This window comes from Sturnira hondurensis, unplaced genomic scaffold (genome assembly GCF_014824575.4).
Source record: "Sturnira hondurensis isolate 20B ecotype Veracruz unplaced genomic scaffold, ASM1482457v3 Scaffold0022017, whole genome shotgun sequence".
Taxonomy (NCBI): Eukaryota; Metazoa; Chordata; class Mammalia; order Chiroptera; family Phyllostomidae; genus Sturnira; species Sturnira hondurensis.
Window position 1 is genome coordinate 4,167,671 of NW_028094648.1, and position 10,404 is coordinate 4,178,074.

The 10,404-nt window shown below is 43.9% G+C and overlaps 1 non-coding gene across 1 annotated transcript; it reads left to right on the forward strand.

The window, feature by feature from the left end:
* The first annotated feature begins 5,035 nt into the window (after positions 1–5,035).
* On the forward strand, positions 5,036–5,200 carry LOC118978673 (U1 spliceosomal RNA). The gene has a single exon (XR_005064773.1). It is a non-coding gene; the product is annotated as a U1 spliceosomal RNA (small nuclear RNA).
* Positions 5,201–10,404: the final 5,204 nt, after the last annotated feature.

Consider the following 10,404-nt stretch of genomic DNA (forward strand, 5'->3'; position numbering starts at 1 on the left):
CTCAGACCTCCCGTCCTGGTGCAGCTGACTCCATCCCCAGCTCCAGGTTGGGCCAATCAAAGCCTTCACGGTCCTGGGCACTCTAACTGGTTCAGAGATGGACACATAACCCATCAAAGCCAATGAGACGTTGACGGAAACTTCTGGGATATAAACCTGTGATGTTTCTCACTAGACTAGAACTTGAAATGATGAAGCCTCAGACTCCACAGCTGTGTTAATCCCATGAAGGGAGACTTGTCTGAGATGGAGCCTCCAAGGAGGAGGCAGAGCCAAGAGCCCAGGAGAAAGAAAATACCAGCCAGATGACATCATTTCTGAGCCTGTCTCCAGCCATGCTTAAAAACAGTCCCTGCGGGACCTTGCAGTGCAAGGTTCATTCAACTTTCTTTTTCCATTTTGGGCTGACTTTTCCATCACCTGATACCAAAAATATTTTAATGGATTCAGAGTATAAATCAGTATAGCTTCTGGTAGGCACCTTATCAGTTCTATTAACAATTTGTTCACGTCCTAGTGAGTCCACTTCCAGAAATATACTCTCTAGAAAAGTTCTCAGGAGTATAGAAATATATATATTCACTCTTGAAGTTCATCACAGTATTATTTGTCACAGCAAAGAGTTGGAAACAACCCAGTGTTGTTCGATAGACACCTGCCTCGTTTTTTACTCATTTATGATGTTAATGAAGAGGAAAACACAACCCTGATCTTCACATCAACAACGCTTAGAGCTAAAAGGCACCTTAGGTCAGATATTCAACATTTACCTCCTGATAGATGCAGAATCTGAATCCCAGAAAGGTGACGTGACTTGGCTGATTCCCGCAGCTAATTCTTCAGAGCCAAGACAAGATCCCTTAGCTTCTGGTACCCTTCCCTCCCCTCTATCACGCTGGGTCAGAAGTTTCGATCGCACCAGTCATGGTTAGACAATGGCTGGAATCTGGCATTTCACTGGAAAATCAATAACCCCGGTGCAAAAGTTAAATCAACATTACACTCAGTGTCAATGATAACAAATTGCACAGCTTCAAGCTAACTGTAATGTAAGAAACATTCAAGCCTGGAGAGAATTTTTGTGAGTCTATCTGAGCCAAACTGATGGCAATTGCCTGGGAATAAAATCTGGAGCGTTGAGGAAATGCTCCAGAGAATGGCAGTTTTACAGCTTATTTTATGCATGAGAATCAAAGGAGGAGACATAAGGGAGTTACATGAAATTCACTGGTGGTAGATTAGGGAGGCAGGAAAAAGCAAAGCAGGATAATGTCTGAGATTGGATAAAGATCAAAACGGAGAGACATATACTTCTTTTGATTGGTGGGCACAGAATAGTCAACAATGAACATTTACAGCACCTACACATGGTGTGTGGGGAACGAGACAACAATGAGAAGCCCTTAGGACTTGTATCTGGTGCTAGGTTGCACCCTGAGGAATCTGAAAAAGGAGACTACTCTGACATTTCAAAGGTTTGCTATCTTAGATGCAAAAAGACAAACCCAGGCTTCCTTAAGGTAAAGATTGACCTTTGTCAAGGAAGCTACAGGCCTAGGATATGACTACCCACCACAATCTGCTTTCAGTTAGGAATGTTCAGACCATCCTATGTGGTGACTTTCTGCCTCTGAGTTTGTAAGGCCCATCATAAAGACTTCCCCTGAGCTTGTCGGGTGTAGTATGTTTCCCCTAACCCTTTTCCATCCACCTGACGAAAATAGCTTTTTCCCTACAGACAACTTATTCTTTTCCTCTCCTCCCCTTCCCATGCCCCCAAAACTTACACTTGTCCTCGACACTCCAACACAAACGGCAGTTCAGAAAACTTCAGTGGCTAAATGCCAGTCTCAGCAAAACTCCCTCTCTGCCACAGTGGCAAAGCAGTTGAAAATGCTGTGCATTCAAATCACAAGAGAGACCATTTTTGCCTGAGATTCTCCAATAACAGAAATGAGTGATGGTTCTTTGCCTGAAAATACATATTGGCTGTTGGCTGTGAATTTCACCATGGATAACGCAGAAGTCACCATCCTTCAAGTGTGTGTAAATTGAAGTTGCTGTTGCCTACTCTTTGCAGGATGATTTGTAGCAAAAGACCAGACGAGGCAGGAGAAATGTCCACATCCAAGTTAGGCTGGATGCTCTCCATCCAGTTTTCCATCCTGGATTATTTGATCTTCACTTCTAAGGTCCCAGTGTACGGCATGCAAAAGGCAGATTGATTGCCTTCATTTGACTAAGACGAAGACACTTTCATATTCTTTAATCTTTTTCAGAACTGAATTCCTCAGAAGTCACCCCATAATCCCAGACCCGGCCACCATTTAACAACTTCTACCTCCAATGGCCTGACCTACCGTGGGCTGTCCACACCTCACGCTGGCCAGTGACTGGGACCGAATGGAAACCAGCACATGTACAGTGTCATCGTCTCACCCCAAGCCACACCAGACGTCACCCTTGCTACTCAGATGCAGCAACAGTGGCATCCAGCATGACTGGCCAAGTTGGTGCCAGGACACTCTTACATCCCGCAGAGGTGGGTGTTTGGTCCTTGGTGGTCAACGGAGGAACAAAGTATCTGTCTGAGCATCGGCCTTGGGCTGCTCACAACCTCCCACATGTGCTACATAATCCCAAAGTCTGGCGAACTCAGAGATTCTAAGTACAAAGTCTGTCACAGGATAAGAATCACAGAATTCAGGAGTTCCCAAAAGTTTCCCCTAACCCAAAAATCTTCCCTCCGTAACCTATGACACCTAAGATGTCCCCATGACAAATTTGCTGCATTAGAGTTCAACCAAATCAGGATCTCTAACTGGCCCTTAGAAAAACCCGGATACCACGGAGAGGGCTAAATATGACCTCCACCTCTGCAGAGAGGTCAAGTTGACAGGCACTGACCGCGGGGCTTTACGGGAGTATGGAACACCCCCACCAAGGAGAGACATGAGGAGGAAGAAGAGAGTCGTGGGAAGGAAATGCAGGAAGACACCACAGACACCTACTTTCCAGTTTAGCCCAGGAGCAGTTCGAGTAAACTCTAAGCCAGTGTGTAAGAGAAACTAGTCCCAGTGAAAAGTCCTATAGATAGAAGGACAAAATTGCACAAGCCATTCCCGGAACCTCAGTAAGTCCCAGAAGAGCCTCTTCATGCCTTTCCAACTCCGTAACTCACTTCCCCGGTTGCTCCCAGATGACTAATGAGGAAAACACGACCACCCAGGAGACACACTCCCAGCGGGGAGGATTTGAAGGGGAGAACCACACCATTCATTGGAATTGAGTGTCATTAAATAGGTTTTTAATACGTTGTATAACCAGCAAGACAAATTAGTTGACTTCACCTTTTTTAAAAGTATAAAATATTACAGTTATAGCAGCACAAAAAATTTCCTTAGACATTCCAACGCTTTATCACTGTTGTCAGCTCTTGCTTTGTCTAACTAATGACTTAATCATCTTTCCCCCTCCCCCAGGTGAGAGCAGAGGCAGTTCCCCCCACACTCCCAGCAGGTACTTAGACTGTACAGGTAACCATGGCCTCATCATCATTTCTTTTCAGGAAGGTCTCTACTGACTGAAATTGTTCCGCTCTAAATGGATCCTATAATTGCCCAGAGCCCCAGATTCACTTTCTGTTCTTGTTCTGGCTTGTTTTAGGTGACTATTATAATTATAGGCAGAGGGGGTACTGAACATGTAGATGCTCCCCCACCCCACCTACTGCATGTATATCAGTGTACCTCTTGTGTTTTAGGACAAACTCACATGAGATTATCCAATGCAACCTTCACCACAGCACCTGCTGGCCTCTGAGAAAACCTGCCTGAGGACAAATCCTCCGAAGTCTCTACTCTCAGTCTTTAAATGTACTCATCTCATCATCCATCATCCCTCCTTCGAACTCACCTTCGGATAAATGCTATACCAACTCGCTTAGGAGAAAAACACCTCCGCTTTCTCTTCATCTTGTCCATTTTCCTTCTGCTGAATCTTGAAATATTAACTGTCTACCCTCAGCCACAACTTCATTATACATGCTCCCTTTCCTCCACCCTCTTACTCCTGTTCTCTAAATTTGGACCTAAGCCCTGAGCAGCATGGCTCAGTGGGTTGGGCATCCACCCACAAACCAAAAGGTCACTGGTTCCATTCCCAGTCAGGGCACATGCCTGGGCTGTGGGCCAGGCCCCAAACTGGGGGCATGCGAGAAACAACTAATCGATGTTTCTTTCACACATGGATTAGTCTCTCCCTTTCTCCCTCCCTTCCTCTCGCTCTAAAAATAAACAAACAAAAGAATTTTAAATATGCACCTGACTCCTTCGATTAAAAAACCTCGCAATCTTCTCCCTACATAAAAAAGTGAAGGACCAGTGCAATGACTAAGCTTTCTGTCCTTTAAGCCGTACACCCACAGTGCAGGCCACACTGAGGACCTTCCAAAAACTGTGGTTCTCCTTCCCCAAATTGTGTGGTTTGCCTTCCAGACAGGTCGGGGTGGTGAAGCACAGTGGAAAGGGCACAGATCATTGGGGTCAGGCAGATCTCGGTGTCCTTCCCAGCCACCCACCCCCCCACCACTTACCATCATGTCTGTATAACCGTGTGGGCTGTTAACAATTTGGTGGGACTGGGCATAGAGAGTCAATGCAGGGGTTTTCCCTCTCCCAGCATCGAGGGCAGGAACCACGGCCTCAGTGATCTTTGCGTCTATCTCCAGCCCTGAGAGACACGCCTGGCAATGGAAGCTGTTCAATACCCATCTGTCGAACTAACGTGCAACAGAGACAACCGAAGGTGATATTAAAGGTAACATCAGATGCTATGGAGCTATGGGAAGGAAAAAATACAGATTTTCAGCCAAAAATTCCCTGCAAGTCAAGAACAGCTATTGAGAAATGGACAAGAGGAGAAGGGGTTAAGGCAGGAGGCGCCTTCATCACCACAGAAAAAAAGAAGGTAAAAACCTAAAGATTGCCAGAACAAACATTTGGTTCTCTACTCCTTTCTTTAAAAAAAAATAATAATACTTACCTGGTTGGGGGAGACACTATGATCACTATAATGGTTTTCCCAGGGCAAGGCTTAACCATTGCACTCTGGATGTGCTGATCCCTGCAATTTCCCCCAAATGTGGGAGGCTTGACTGCATAGTTTGTGGTTGTGGGGGACTGCATTCACCATCTCCCCTAAAAAAAAGCCCTGGCTGGTGTGGCTCAGTGGATTGAGCACCAGCCTGTGAACCAAAAGGTAACTGGTTCTATTCCCAGTCAGGGCACATGCCTGGGTTGCAGGCCAGGTCCCCAGTAGGGGGTGTGTGAGAGGCAACCACACATTGATGTTTCTCTCCCTTTCTTTCTCCCTCCCTTCCCCTCTCTCTAAAAATAAATCATGCTAATAATAATTTTCTATTAAAACTTTTTGAAGGACTCTACAATATTTCTATGGGCATTTTCAGTCATAAAATATCCTGTACATCAATCCTCCCTTTTGTCAACAAACAGCAAGAATTTAAAACTTACTTGGGTGCAGGGACAAGAGGAGGAAGAAACTTGAGGGAGGATTAATCATCTAAAAGACATCAAAGAAACATTTTGGCATAGAATTCCAGAAACCAAAAGGTCTGGGTTGAAGAAAGATGTGAGCTTCTCTAGGGAAGGTTCCTTTCAACTCTTTTGAAAAGGTAAGCCTGAGAGAGGCTCTGTGCTTAGTTTAGCCTTGGATGTTTTGAAATCATGTAGCATTTTATAGTCCAGAGTTTTTTGCCATGTATTTGTTTTGGTGAAAGTGTATCAAGGGTTACAGAAGGGAATCCATATTTTATTTGGAACTAGAAGGTCCATGTAATCATTTAAGCTACAGGTGATCGGTCAACCATTTTCTATGTGGAAGAGGATTCTCTATCCCAGGAGGAAAAGGTGTTAGTGTCTCAAGTCCTTGGAGACTGCTCCTAAAGCCCTGGTCACAAGGTCCAACAGCTGGAAGGCCTTGATCAGGAAGAAGCACAGTGGAGACAGCCAGCGATGACACCAGGGGCCCGTTATCAAGAGAAGCCAGTGGATAGTAAGTTTCTACCTTGACATATTTTCTGATGGGCTTGCTCTCCTCAGAGGAACAAAAGATAATAAACGTGAAATACTATCCTTGCCATGTTTTCAAAACCTAATCAATTCTGAAGATGGGATCATGAATTTTTTATATTCTCTTCTTTGTTCTTTCTCTTTGTCACCCAAAGAAAACTGGATATTTCACGGTCAGTCTCGTCACAGTTTTGCATGCAAAAAAATCCAAAAGTAGACATTGAAAAGCAATTTAAACCTGTATACGAATCTTTAGAAGAAAATGAGAAAGGGGTTTTAGATGGAATGAAATTTGGAGAGACTTCCTTCAATGTGTAATTTAATATTACTCCTTGGTGATTCCATATAAAACTCCAGTCTTCTTCCTCTCCTTCCCTCCCCAAACACTTGTTCTGAAATCTATTCTGTTCTTCCAATACGTCTGCATGCTCTCCACTAAAAACCAGTCTGGTCTTCCTCCTTCTTCCAGTTCTGCAGTCTCACATTCCTCACACAGCACAGAAAACACTAGATCCCAACCTCCGACTTTCCTAAGGTGAGGCTGCAGGACCGGAAGAAGGAGACCAGACTAGCAGTGGGAAAGCTCCTATTACTTACACATTAATACCTTATAATGTCACCAGCTCTATCATATCTGTATTTGCTAATATTTTAATGAGCCTGTGTAACTTTAATTGTGTACAATTTCAATTGTTTTCTTTCAATTTTATGTTGTGTTGATTTCAAGTGTACAGCTTAGTGGTTAGACAATCATACACTTCACAGAGTTCCCCCTCAGATTCCCAGTACCCACTTGGCACCATGTATAGTTATTGCAACATCGTTGGTTATATTCCCTATGCTTTCCTTTATATCCTCGTGACTGTTTTGTAATTGCCAATTTGTAATTAATCCCATCACCTCTTTCACCCAGTCCCTCCAACCCCCCTCCCCTCTAGCAGACACCAGTCCACTCTCTGTGTCTGTGAGTCTGTTTCAATTTTGTTTATTTAGTTCTTTAGATTCAGCATATAAGTGAAATCATACAATATTCATCTTTCCCTGACTGACTTATTTCACTAGGTATAATACCCTCTAGATAAATCCATGCTGCTGCAAATGGTAAGATTTCCTTCTTTGTGTGGCTGAGTAATAGTCCATTGTGTATACAGACCACAGCTTTTTTATCCATTTGTCTATTGATGGACACTTGGGCTGCTTCCACATCTTGGCTACTATAAATAATGGTGCAATGAACACAGGATGCATATACTCTTTCCAATTAGGGTTTCTTTGAATAAATCCTCAGCAGTAGAATCGTTGGATCATAAGGAAGTTTCAATTTTAATTTGAGAAAACTCCGTACTGTTTTTCATAGTGGCTGCACCAATCTGCATTCCCACCAACAGTGCACAAGGGTGCTTTTTCTCCATATCCTCACCAGTGCTTGCTGTGTGTTGATTTATTGATGATAGCCATTCTGACAGCTGTGAGGTGATACCTCACTGTGGTTTTTATTTGTATTTCTCTGATGATTAGTGACATGAGCATCTTTTCATGTCTATTGACCATCTTTATGTCTTCTTTGGAGAAGTGTCCTCTGCCCATTTTTAATTGTGTAGGTTGGTTTTGTTTTGGGGGGACTTTTTTGGTGTTAAGTGGTATAAGTTTTATGTTTAATATTAACCCCTTATCAGATGTGAACATGTGTAACTTTGTAATCAGGGAAAATACATGTTTCTATTTTTTTCAATAAAACATAGAGAATCTTCAAAATGTACCTTACCTTCTGGTCAAGATGGCAGCATAGGTAAACATGACTCACCTCCTCACACAATCACATCAATATTACAACTAAAATATAGAATGACCATTACTAAGAACCATCAGAAATCAAGTTGAATGGAAGTCTGACAACTACGGAATTAAAGAAACCACATCTTTCCAGACTGGTAGCAGGGGCTGAGACACATAACAGGCTGATCCCACATACACGTCTGATGGATAAAAATTTGTGAACGATGTCTCGGGAGCAAAAAGTCCCAGCCCCACACCAGGCCCTCCAGCCCAGGGTTCCAGTGCCAGGAAGATAAGCCCCCATAACTTCTGCCTGTAAAACCCAGTGAAGATCGAGTTGGTGGAAGAAACTTCTGGAGTCCCAAGCAGTTCCTCTTAAAGAACCCACACATGAACTTACTCAGACTCACACCCTCTGAGCTCCAGCACTGGAGTAGCAGCCTGAAAGGTGCCGGTGCCATACAGGGAGGAACTGAAGTGTCTGGCATCAAGATGAGAGCTGGGGGACAGCTTTTTCCCAGACAGAAAGGCAGACAGAGGCCACTGTCTCTTTCCTGAACCCTCCTTCAACAGAGTCACAGGGCTAGCAGGCAGATGCCATTTCTGAGACTCCATCAACCTGGCTAACACTGTTTGACCCACCCTGGAGGTCTCCTGAGACTCCATCCCACCAAAATGGCCTCCCCCAAGCTGTTAACCATGACTTTTCCATATGGATGGCTGGTCTTTGTCCGTATTTCACAACCTCCTAAATCCTCTCAAACAAGCAAAAGCCAGCATCACCAAGGGCCCAGCCCCTGTGCCTCTTGCTAAGGGGCCCAGGCCTGGCACTAGCAGCAGTCAGCCTAGAGTCACAGCTTGGCTCTCCCTGGGAATCTCCAAGCCCAGCTCATGTAGCAGCCATGCCAGACTGCTTTGCAGCTCAGGCAGCGTGGCCCCGGGTAAAGCACAGGTGGGGGCTTTCCCTGGCCTGCACCACCTGGGAGCCTGAGCACCCAGCTGGCAGCTGCAGACCACGTTGGAGCACCACCATTCTGCCCCCACACAGTTGATCTTCCACAGAGAGTGGAGGTTGGTGGTCCGTGGTCACAGCCAGTTCTTGAGGCCGACTGGCCTGGGAAATCACTCCCATTGACCTGCCAACAGCAATCAAGTCTCAACTATAAGAGGAGGGTGTCCTCAGACCACATGAAGGGTGCACAGTGAGTACCCAGCTTGGTTGATAAGAGAGGCTGTGCCACTGAACCCTATAGGACACCTATTGCATTGGGTCATACTACCAAGACGCAGAGTCAAACAAGCTGTACCTAATACATAGAAACAAACACAGGGAGGCTGCCAAAGTGAGGAGACAAAGAAACATGGCCCAGATGAAAGAACAGATCAAAACACCAGAAAAAAAAAAAAAGAACTAAATAAAATGGAGATAAGCAATCTATCAGATGCAGAGTTCAAAACAGTGGTTATAAGGTTGCTCGAGGAATTTAGTGAGGACCTCAGCAACACAAAAAAGATCCAATTAGAAATGAAGGATACACTCATTCAAATAAAGAACAATTTACCGGGAAATGGCAGTAGAGTGGATGAAGCCAAGAATTAAATCAATGACTTGGAACAGAAGGAGGCAAATAACAACCAATCAGAACAACAAAAAGAAAAAAAATCCAAAAAACAAGGATAGTATAAGCAGATTCTGGGACAATTTCAAGCAATCCAATATTCGCATCACAGGGGTACCAGATGAATAAGAGAAAGAGCAAAAAAATGGAAACCAATTTGAAAACATAATGAAAAAAAAACGTCCTTAATTTGGTGAAGGAAATAAACATGCAAGTCCAGGAAGTACAGGGAGTCCCATACAAGACTGATGCAAAGAGGCCCACTCGAAGACACATCATAATTAAAGGTTAAAGATAAAGAAAGAATTTTGAAAGCAGCTATTTATTTGCAGGGGAATTCCCAAAAGACAGTCAGCTAATTTCTCAAAAGAATCTTTTCAGGTTACAAGGGATTGGCAAGAAATATTCAAAGTCATGAAAAGCAGGGACCTACAGCCAAGATTGATCTATCCAGCAAAGCTATCATTTAGAATCGAAGGGCAGATAAAGAGCTTCCCAGACAAGAAAAAAACTAAAGGAGTTCATCATTGCCAAAACATCATTATATGAAATGTTAAAGGGACTTGTTCAATAAAAAGAAGATAAAAACTATGAACAATAAAATGGCAATAAATACATATCTGTTGACAACTGAATCTAAAAAACAAACTAAGCAAACAGGAGGAACCGAGACAGAATCATGGATACGGACAGCATTTTGATGGTTACCAGATAGAAGGGGCTGTGGGAGAATGGGTGAAGGTGTGAGGGGATTAAGAAGTATAAATAGGCAGTTACAGAATAGCCATGGGGATGAAAAGTGCAGTATAGGAAATGGAGTAGCCAAAGAACCTGTGCATGACCCACGGACGTGAATAATGGTGGGGGCACTGTCTGAAGGAGTGGGTGGTGCCGGGTGAAGGAAGGCAACGGGGTACAAA